The sequence below is a fragment of the Salvelinus fontinalis genome, chromosome 10 (genome assembly GCF_029448725.1).
Source record: "Salvelinus fontinalis isolate EN_2023a chromosome 10, ASM2944872v1, whole genome shotgun sequence".
Taxonomy (NCBI): Eukaryota; Metazoa; Chordata; class Actinopteri; order Salmoniformes; family Salmonidae; genus Salvelinus; species Salvelinus fontinalis.
This window is the reverse complement of record NC_074674.1, coordinates 22158433-22170623: the sequence shown is the minus strand read 5'-3', so window position 1 is coordinate 22170623 and position 12191 is coordinate 22158433.

The following is a 12191-nucleotide window of genomic DNA, read 5'->3' as shown; positions in this document are numbered from 1 at the left end:
ATACATTCAGCTTCATCTCAAATTATAAAGTTAATCTTACAAATTCTGTCCTACTGCCTCTCAAGACCCTCTTGGAGGACCATCTCTACTTAAGGAATCCCAATCGTTTCCCATTTTAAATATTTCGGACTAGATGTATTTCCTTCCTAAGATAAAACAATTGACAGAAATAACAGGAAGCTCAAATCAATTAAATCCAACCTCAGTAGATTGAATAACATCCCATTTGTTTTACCGGGATAATACCTATTGACAAAATGAATTTATTGCCAGGGCTGAATTTCTTTAGTTCAATGTTTACCATGGCTCTGACTTCTGGCTATTGAGATCAAATTCATAGTGCGGTTTCAAAATGTGTATGACAAGATAAAATTAACACATTTACAAAGAAGGAAAGGAGGAACATCCGTACCAAACTTTAAATTGATTTTCCAGGCACTAAATTTTGCCCCATCCTAAATTGGTTAAGACAGGATTCTAAATGGTATGCCCATACTCCAATATTTCACAATAATGCCTTGCGATCAGGAGGGTGGCCTTTTGCATCCCCCCAATGGTCAAAATGTGAAATCCATACCCTTACCGATGTCATGGAAAGAACATTCTAAGACTTGAAAGATACATGCACATTACCAGGCAACTCCTTTTTTTCTATATTTACATCTTAGGTCAGCTATGCTGGTCTATGGAGTCCCTTGAGAAACCAAACTCCTGAACCATCTAATGATGGGATTTATAAATAAATTATCTGGGCACCCGAAAGGACTGATATCTATAATACACTGCTCAAAAAAATAAAGGGAACACTTAACAACACAATGTAACTCCAAGTCAATCACACTTCTGTGAAATCAAACTGTCCAATTAGGAAGCAACACTGATTGACAATAAATTTCACATGCTGTTGTGCAAATGGAATAGACAAAAGGGGGAAATTATAGGCAATTAGCAAGACACCCCCAAAAAAGGAGTGATTCTGCAGGTGGTGACCACAGACAACTTCTCAGTTCCTATGCTTCCTGGCTGATGTTTTGGTCACTTTTGAATACTGGCGGTGCTCTCACTCTAGTGGTAGCATGAGACGGAGTCTACAACCCACACAAGTGGCTCAGGTAGTGCAGTTCATCCAGGATGGCACATCAATGCGAGCTGTGGCAAAAAGGTTTGCTGTGTCTGTCAGCGTAGTGTCCAGAGCATGGAGGCGCTACCAGGAGACAGGCCAGTACATCAGGAGACGTGGAGGAGGCCGTAGGAGGGCAACAACCCAGCAGCAGGACCGCTGGATATTGAATTGTGTTTGGTTGTCAACGCAACCAAATATCAACATTTGAAGGAGATGTATCTTTGCTTGAATAGTTCCATCTGTGCAGCTGATGTAGTCCAGCTTTAATTCCAGTTTGTCTGCCAATTAACTATTGATATGTTGGATTCACATCTCCATCTCAATCAAAAATCTGAGTTAAAGAAGTAGGACTAAATCAAATCTAACTTTAAATTTAAAAAAACTTCAGAGGGATACATGATGCTGTTTGGATAAAGCATTGGAATGATAGAACCTTTTCAGCTAGTTGTGCCTGTTATACAGATCATGGGAAAAGAAAAGCATGTGTGTGTGCGTATGATTGATTTAAATGCAAATGAATAAGTGTGGAAATTATGTGTCTAGGTACACTATTTGATTCAAACTATGCACTGTAAAGTTCAAAAAAGTTCAAAACACCTACAGTAAATCATCTTCTTCAAGAATGTCTTCCTCTTCAAAAGTGACATTTAAAAACAGCTACAAAAAGTACACATAATATGAGACTGTATTGAAGAAGCAATAACTACTACAGACACTAACATTTTATCACACTAAAGGCAGTTGCTTAAAGTTTTCTAAGAAAATGTCCTTTCCTAAGGCTCCACACAAAACTTTCAGTCTCAAATCACCTTATTATGCAACACCCTCAGTCGCCACCCCCCATCTTTATTAGGGCAATAACCAGCCCCAGGTATGCTCATTAAGAGGGCGCGGCTCCCTCTAACAAGCACTCTGATTGGCTCTCAGAGAAAACGTGATATCACAGACAGCCCTATATATTACTGCCAGGTCACAGGTCAGCCATGGAATTGGGGTACAACTGAGCGTTTGTTTTAAAAGAGGTAGTTGTTTCTAAAGTGGCAGCAGTTTTCTTGGAGTTGAGGGACCTTGGTTTTGGGATAGGAGAGCTACCTAGTTGGTTTAGAGGACCGGTGTCTTTCATCAAATCAAATACAATTTTATTTGTCGCATGCTTCATAGACAACAGGTGTAGACTAACAGTGAAACACTTACTTACGGGTCCATTTCCAACAATGGAGAGTTAGAGATAAGATAAAGAATTTAATAAAACATTTAAAAATTGTGACACAAAGAATAAATAACAAATAAAAATAACAAGTGGAACAAAACAGACTGAAACAGGTAGGGACTACTGGATTTGTCCAATTAGTGAACATACCGTACATATATATTTTTTTTTTAATGTTCCATTGCATGCCCTAATGAGCACAATCATGGTAACAGCTTGTTGGGTTTCACTTTCTGTTCACTTGAGAGAGACTAACTTGATTTGCAGCAGTCAGAAGCCAAAGGCTCTACTAAATCGATTCAGCGTTACAGGATGATTCAAATTTAAAGGCAATGTTCCTGCGTTAGCGGAGACTGCATTCACGGCTGCATATGTCGGCTCAATCGGAAATTACCTTTAAAGCGTCAATCAGCAGTTGAAACAATGACAAAGCTTTTTCCCCGCCCCTGTTTCAGTAAAAAACTGAGGGATGGGGCTGGAGAAATGTAACCACTCATAGACAGAGCTCTGGATGCAAAGCCTGACCATGCATGATATCAAAATTATAGTTTTTATCATGTTTTTAGGCTACATAGTGTTTGTTTACATTTACTTTGTTTACAAACATTGCAGTAAAACAAGCTTATATTTTGGGTTCTGATGGGGTACGGTAGTTTAACTAATCTCATAAGGCATTTATAAGTTATATTCTTCAAGAATAAATGGGTACATTTCAATAAATGTATGTAGCAACTGCAGATTTCCCCTTTAAATTGTGCAATCTGTAACGCTTCAGCGATACAGATTAAATAGTCCCAAGTCTTTGAATGAGGTATTAGACTCCATCTAACAATGAGAGCCCCAGACCGTCACATAAGGAACACTTCTTGCAAAGCCATATCTTTCATGAAATCTCTATGTAACACGTTTAGCTGGCAAAAATAGGGATATCTTTGAAGTGTGCCGTATGTCACCGTAATGAGGCAGTAGGAAAATGGAAAAACAGAATGCATATAAGTCCCTAGTGCGATAATGATCCCATAAGACTGCCATACATCTATGGTTCCACATGCAGGGAGCCGGGTGGGAAACCTCAGTTTTTGGCCTGCGTACTAGACCTACGGGCCCTCCTCAAATTAATGAGTGGAGCACTGGGATGATAGGCCCTGACACAGTCTCCCATTCCTCATGAAAATAACACACGGTTACCCATAGCAACCACTTTTACAAGCCCTCTTCCCAAATGTAAAACACCTGGCTGAGTTTTCCAGTGCTTTGGGTCTCCTTTTAGACCTCAGTAGAGAGAGGCGTGAAGGAGGGTTAGTCGCTCATACACTATCAGTGATTCCTAGACCAAAAAAGTGACATGTCAAAGGAAATAAAGCATGAGTTCCCCACTGTGATGATTGGGTACTTGTTCAGGTCCAGGCACCAGATGTACTGTACTGAGGTGAGGAGGGCTATAGAGGGTACATTGTTGATATATTTGACAGCATTTTAAAATTGGTTTCACTGTAGATTATTCATACATGGCTATGTTCCACAAGGAATTAAATATTTAATTTACCGAAGATGGTTATTTGAGAAATAGTAACTGTTTCCGCCTGAATTCTCTATACAGTTGAGTTATTTAGGAAAAAATGAAGTAAATGTTTTTCCACTTCGAACCGACAGGTTCCTTTTCTTAATTCTCTGATAATTCCACCACCTTAACGGACAAAGGAAATTATGAGTAAGGTCAAGGAACCTGTCGGTTCGAAGTGGAAAAACATTGACTTTCTTTTTTCCGAAATAACTCTAATCTTCATGCACTGTCATTTTTAAATTGATAAGAACTAGGTAAATGTGTAATCCGTTTGGATACGGCATTATTCTTTTCTCCTTTGAGAGCTTTACTTAATTGTCTTATTTATTGATACCTTAAAGGGAAATCAACGTCATATTCATCATCTCCAGCACCAACCCTACATTAACGTATGTGAAAATGTTTTGTATTAAAAAATATAGAGTAAATACAGTAACAGTCAAAAGTTTGGACACACCTACTCATTCGAGGGTTTTTAATGGAGTTTGACTATGTTCTACATTGTAAAATAATAGTGAAGACATCAAAACTATTAAATAACACATATGGAATCATGTAGTAACCAAATAAATGTAAAACAAATCAAAATATATTTTATATTTGAGATTCTTCAAAGTAGCCAACTTTTGCCTTGATGACAGCTTTGCACACTCTGGGCATTTTCTCAACCAGCTTCATGAGGAAGTCACCTGGAATGTATTTCAATTAACAGGTATGCCTTGTTAAAAGTTCATTTGTGGAATTTCTTTCCTTAATGTGTTTGAGCCAATCAGTTGTGTTGTGACAAGGTAGGGGTGGTATACAGAAAGACCTATTTGGTAAAAGAGCAAGTCCATATTACGGCAAGAACAGCTCAAATAAGCAAAAAGAAGCTCCAGTCCATCATTACTTTAAGACGTGAAGGTCAGTCAATGCGGAAAGTTAAGAATTTTGTGCAATCGCAAAAACCCTCAGGCGCTATGATGAAACTCGCTCTCATGAGGACCGCCATAGCAAAGGAAGACCCAGAGTTACCTCTGCTGCAGAGGATAAGTTCATTAGAGTTACCAGCCTCAGAAATTGCAGCCCAAATAAATGTTTCACAGAGTTCAAGTACCAGACACATCTCAACATCAACTGTTCAGAGGAGACTGTGTGAATCAGGCCTTCATGGTTGAATTTCTGCAAAGAAACCACTACTAAAGGACACAAATAAGAGGAAGAGACTTGCTTGGGCCAAGTAACACGAGAAATGGACATTAGACTGGTGGAAATCTGTCCTTTGGTCTGATGACTCCAAATCTGAGATTTTTAGTTCCAAGCGACGTGTCTTTGTGAGACGTAGAGTAGGTGAACGGATGATGTCCGTGTGTGTAGTTTCCACCGTGAAGCATGGAGGAGGAGGTGTAATGGTGTGGGTTTGCTTTGCTGTTGACACGGTTGGTGATTTATTTAGAATTCAAGGCACACTTAACCAGCATGGCTACCACAGCATTCTACAGCGATACGCCATCCCATCTGGTTTGCGCTTAGTGGGACTATCATTTGTTTTTCAACAGGCCAATGACCCAACACACCTCCAGGCTGTGTAAGAGCTATCTGACCAAGGAGAGTGATGGAGTGCTGCATCAGATAACCTGGCCTCCAGAATCACCCAACCTCAACCCGATTGAGATGGTTTGGGATGAATTGGACCGTAGAGTGAAGGTAAAGCAGCCAACAAGTGCTCAGCATATGTGGGAACTCCTTCAAGACTGTTGGAAAAGCATTGCAGGTGAAGCTGGTTGGAAGAATGCCAAGAATTTGCAAAGCTGTCGTCAAGGCAAATAGTGGCTACTTTGAAGAATCTAAAATCTAAAATATATTTTGATTTGTTTAAAACTTCTTTGGTTACCACATGATTCCATATGTGTTATTTCATAGTTTTGATGTCTTCACTATTATCCTACAGTGTAGAAAATTGTAAAAACAAAGAAAAACCCTTGAATGAGTCGGTGTCCAAACTTTTGACCGGTACTGTATGTTTCCAATTTGGCTTATTTTTCATCAGCCCCGAACAAAACTAAAGGTGTAATCATAATGATACATAAGAAACTCAAAATCACCATCTTGGGTAAAGGCGAAGAAGAAGAAGGCAGAATCACTTATCTTTAATGTATCCATAATGGAAATAAAATTGCCTTTATTAATGTGTATGCTCCAAATTGATATGATCCTAAGCTTTTTGATTCTCTGAACAGCATATTGTTAGAATTAACTGAATTCTATCTGGTTAGTGAGACAAACATGAATGCCATTTTGGACATGTGGGACAAATCTAATAACACCAATCCATAGGCAACCAAGGCTTTCCAACATTCTCTGAGTACAACCTCACTGATGCCTGGCGAGCACATAATCCAAAAGCAAATGAGTACACTTTCTACTCAAACAGGCATACAACATTCTCCCCAATCTATTTCATATTATTATCTGCATCTCTATTTTCTAAAATTAAGAAAATAGTAATTCAACTAAGCTTGTCCGATCACCATGCCTACTACTCCCATTAACATATCTCCTAAAAGAGACATAAGATGGCGTTTCAACGTTTCATTACTGCAAAATCCTACATTCTGTGATCAATTAGACCTTGAATTAAATTAATTCATAATGATCAATAAATATTCAGTCGATAATCCCCGGATTCTATGGGATGCCACCAAAGATTTTATACAAAGTAATGCAACTCCATTTCCATCTGGGTTGAATAAATCACAATTAAATAAGATGTCAGAATTCCAAATATTGTTAACTGCATTAGAGCATTCTCAAAAAACACTTTTTTCAGACCAGGTAGGTTTCAGACCACTTTTTTCAGACCACTTTTTTCAGACCTTGACTTTTTCCAAAGTCAAGACAGAATTTATTGATAACAAAGTGAGCAGATTTTGCCATCCATCGAGTTAGACTCAACCATTACCTACATGATAATCGTCCCAGTCGTTTACTGGCCAACAAGCTATGCAGTATTGATCAATTAGCTGATATAGCAACTATTCTATCTGAAACAGGGGAATTACTATCAGAACCCAAATGAATCAATCAAAGACTCTCCCGCTTCTATAAAGAATTGTTAACCCCTGATTATAAAGCCACATCAAGCCACACTAAACTCCTCTTCTCTCAACAGAGGAAGCCACCTCACTGGGAGCCCTAATCTCTCACATTAGATAGCATGAATAAATGCAAATCACCTGGATGGGATGATTTTCCCCCTAATGTTTGAATCTATTAGGTTCACTATTGCTCAAAATGATTCACATAGCTGTTCACAGAGGTTAAAAGGCTAGGCGCCCCTCTAGCGGGACAACTTCCGGTGAAATAAATAATCATAAAAATTCTGTATATTAAACATTTAGGTAAATACAAGTGTCTTATATCAGATAAAAGCTTAAATTCTTGTTAATCTAACTGCACTGTCTGATTTACAGTAGGCTTTACCGCGAAAGCATGCCATGTGATTGTTTGAGGACGGCGCACCACATCAAAATATTTTTCCACCAGCACAGGTTTCATAAATTCACAAATAGCGATTAAATATTCACTTACTTTTTGAAAATCTTCCTCTGTTTTGTCATCCAAAGGGTTCCAGCTACAACATGTCGTGTTGTTTTGTTAGAAAAAAATCCTTCTTTATATCCCAAAAAGTCAGTTTAGTTGGCGCCATCGATTTGAGTAATCCACTCGTTCAACTTGCAGAGAAAGGAATCCAAAAAGCTACCCCTAAACTTTGTATAAACAAGTCAAAATACGTTTCTATTCAATCGTCAGGTACCCTAAAATGTAATTAAACTATAATATCTAATACGGAAAGAAGTATGTTCAATAGGAAAACGATATTAGCAGGGGCGTGTCCTCTTTGTCGCGCACACATACACGAATTTCCAAGTCTGTGTCCCTGTAGTTAAACTCAGATTTCTTACTAATTCTGGAAGAAACAAGCCTGAAACCCTGAACAAAGACTCCTGACACCCAGCGGAAGCCATAGGAATTGCATACTGGGAGCTAGATTTAATTATTTCCCTATACAGTCGTGGCCAAAAGTTTTGAGAATGACACAAATATTAATTTCCACAAAGTTTGCTGCTTCAGTGTCTTTAGATATTTTTGTCAGGTGATACCATGGAATACTGAAGTATAATTACAAGCATTTCATAAGTGTCAAAGGCTTTTATTGACAATTACATGAAGTTGATGCAAAGAGTCAATATTTGCAGTGTTGACCCTTCTTTTTCAAGACCTCTGCAATCCATCCTGGCATGCTGTCAATCAACTTCTGGGCTACATTCTGACTGATGGCAGCCCATTCTTGCATAATCAATGCTTGGAGTTGGTCAAAATTTGTGGGGTTTTGTTTGTCCACCCGCCTCTTGAGGATTGATCACAAGATCTCAATGGGATTAAGGTCTGGGGAGTTTCCTGCCCATGGACCCAAAATATCGACGTTTTGTTCCCCGAGCCACTTATCACTTTTGCCTTATGGCAAGGTGCTCCATCATGCTTGAAAAGGCATTGTTAATCGCCAAACTGTTCCTGGATGGTTGGGAGAAGTTGCTCTCGGAGGATGTGTTGGTTCCATTCATTTTTCATGACTGTGTTCTTAGGCAATATTGTGAGTGAGCCCACTCCCTTGGATGAGAAGCAACCCCACACATGAATGGTCTCAGGATGCTTTACTGTTGGCATGACACAGGACTGATGGTAGCGCTCACCTTGTCTTCTCCGGACAAGCTTTTTTCCCGAATGCCCCAACAATCGGAACGCGGATTCATCAGAGAAAATGACTTGAAAATGAAAATGACCCCAGTCCTCGGCAGTCCAATCCCTGTACCTTTTGCAGAATATCAGTCTGTCCCTGATGTTTTTCCTGGAGAGAATTGGCTTCTTTGCTGCCCTTCTTGACACCAGACCATCCTCCAAAAGTATTTGCCTCACTGTGCGTCCAGATGCACTCACACCTGCCTGCTGCCATTCCTGAGCAAGCTCTGTACTGGTGGTGCCCAGATCCCGCAGCTGAATCAACAGTAGGAGATGGTCCTGGTGCTTGCTGGACTTTCTTGGGCGCCCTGAAGCCTTGTTCACAACAATTGAACCGCTCTCGTGGAAGTTCTTGATGATCCGATAAATGGTTGAATTAGGTGCAATCTTACTGGCAGCAATATCCTTGCCTGTGAAGCCCTTTTTGTGCAAAGCAATGATGACGGCACGTGTTTCCTTGCAGGTAACCATGTTTGACAGAGGAAGAACAATGAATCCAAGCACCACCCTCCTTTTGAAGCTTCCAGTCTGTTATTCGAACTCAATCAGCATGACAGCGTGATCTCCAGCCTTGTCCTCGTCAACACTCACACCTGTGTTAACGAGAGAATCACGGACATGATGTCAGCTGGTCCTTTTGTGGCAGGGCTGAAATGCAGTGGAAATGTTTTTGGGGGATTCAGTTCATTTGCATGGCAAAGAGGGACTTTGCAATTAATTACAATTCATCTGATCACTCTTCATAACATTCTGGAGTATATGGAAATTGCCATCATAAAAACTGAGGCAGCAGACTTTGTGAAAATGTATATTTGTGTCATTCTCAAAACTTTTGGCCATGACTGTACATTCCATTGGAAAAGCATGGGCTCTCAAAAAAAAGGTATTTCCGGTTGGTTTTTCTCTTGATTTTCTCCTACCATATCTATTGTGTTATAGTCTCCGACATTATTTTAACATTTCATCAATCTTCAGAGTGTTTTCTTTCCAATGGTACCCATTTTATGCATATCCTGGCTTCAGTGCCTGAGCAACAGGCAGTTTACCATGGGCATGTCAGTTAGGCGGAAATTGAGAAAAATAGACCCTAGCCTGAAGAAGTATTAAAGTGGCTAGAGATTTGATTCAGTATGTTGGCAGCAGCCACTCAATGTTAGTGATGGCTGTTTAGGGTCTCATCCTTCCTCATTTTTCAGAATACAAGCTTGAAACAATGTCTAAAGACTGTTGACGTCTAGTGGAAGCCATAGGAACTGCAATCTGGGTCCTACCCCATTACATACTGTATAGGCATTCAATTGGAAAGTACGCACATCAAAAATATCCCAATTCCTGGATGGATTTTCCTCAGGTTTTCACCTGCCATATCAGTTCTGTTATACTCACGGACATTACTCAGTTCTGTTATACTCACGGACATTTTACCAGTTTTGGAAACTTTAGAGTGTTTTCTATCCAAATCTACCAATTATATGCATATCCTAGCTTCTGGGCCTGAGTAACAGGCAGTTTACTTTGGGCACCTCAGTCATCCAAACTTCTGAATACTGCCCCCTATTCCAAAAAAGTTAACAGTCTGATGGCCTTGAGATAAAAGCTGTTTTTCAATATCTCGGTCCCAGCTTTGATGCATCTGTACTGACCTCGCCTTCTGGTTGATAGCGGGGTGAACAGGCAGTGGCTCGGGTGGTTGTTGTCCTTGATTATCTTTTTGGCCTTCCTGTGACAACGGGTGCTGAAGGTGTCCTGGGGGGCAGGTAGTTTTCCCCCGGTGATGCATTGTGAAGACCTCACTACCCTCTGGAGAGCCTTGCGGTTGTGGGCGGAGCATTTGCCTTACCAGGCAGTGATACAGCCCGACAGGATGCTCTCGATTGTGCATCTGCAAAAGTTTGTGAGGGTATTTGGTGACAAACCTAATTTTTTCAGCCTCGTGAGGTTGAAGAGGCGCTGATGTGCTGTTGCGCCTTCATCGCCACGCTGTCTGTGTGGGTGGACCATTTCAGTTTGTCCGTGATGTGTATGCCGAAGAACTTAAATCTTTCCACCTTCTCCACTACTGTCCCGTCGATGTGGATAGGGGGGCTCCCCTCTGCTGTTTACTGAAGTCCACGATCATCTACTTTGTTTTGTTGACGTTGAGTGTGAGGTTATTTTCCTGGCACCACACTCCGAGTGCCCTCACCTCCTCCCTGTAGGCCGTCTCGTCGTTGTTGGTAATCAAGCCTACCACTGTAGTGTCGTCTGCAAACTTGATGATTGAGTTGGAGGCGTGCATGGCCACGCAGTCATGGGTGAACACGGAGTACAGGAGAGGGCTAAGAACGCACCCTTGTGGGGCCCCAGTGTTGAGGATCAGCGGGGTGGAGATGTTGTTTCCTACCCTCACCACCTTGGGGCGGCCTGTCAAAGTCCAGGACCCAGTTGCACAGGGCGGGGTTGAGACCCAGGGTCTCGAGCTTAATGACGAGTTTGGAGGGTACTATGGTGTTAAATGCTGAGCTGTAGTCGATGAACAGCATTCTTACATAGTTATTCCTCTTGTCCAGATGGGTTAGGGCAGTGTGATTGTGATTGCGTCGTTTGTGGACCTATTGGGGCGGTAAGCAAATTGGAGGGGTCTAGGGTGTCAGATAGGGTGGAGGTGATATGATCCTTGACTAGTCTCTCAAAGCACTTCATGATGACGGAAGTGAGTACTATGGGGCGATAGTCGTTTAGCCCAGTTACCTTAGCTTTCTTGGGAACAGGAACAATGGTGGCCCTCTTGAAGCATGTGGGAACAGCAGACTGGGGTAGGGATTGATTGAATATGTCCGTAAACACACCAGCCAGCTGGTCTGCGCATGCTCTGAGGACGCGGCTAGGGATGCCGTCTGAGCCGGCAGCCTTGCGAGGGTTAACACGTTTAAATGTTTTACTCATGTTGGCTGCGGTGAAGGAGAGTCCGCAGGTTATGGTAGCGGGCCATGTCGGTGGCACTGCATTGTCCTCAAAGCGAACATGAAGTTGTTTAGTTTGTCTGGGAGCAAGACATTGGGGTCCGCGACGGGGCTGGTTTTCTTTTTGTAGTCCATGATTGACTGTAGACCCTGCCATATACCTCTCATGTCTGAGCTGTTGAATTGCGACTCTACTTTGTCTCTACACTGACGCTTAGCTTGTTTGATTGCCTTGCGGAGGGAATAGCTACACTGTATTCTGGCATGTTTCCGGTCACCTTGCCCTAATTAAAAGCAGTGCTTTCAGTTTCGCGCGAATGCTGCCATCAATCCACGGTTTCTGGTTGGGAAAGGTTTTAATTGTCGCCGTGTGTACAACACCGATGCACTTGCTAATAAACTCGCTCACCGAATCAGCGTATACATCAATGTTGTTGTTCGACGCTATCCGGAACATATCCCAGTCCACGTGATCGAAGCAATCTTGAAGCGTGGAATCAGATTGGTCGGACCAGCGTTGAACAGACCTGAGCACGGGCGTTTCATGTTTTATTTTCTGTCTATAGGCTGGGA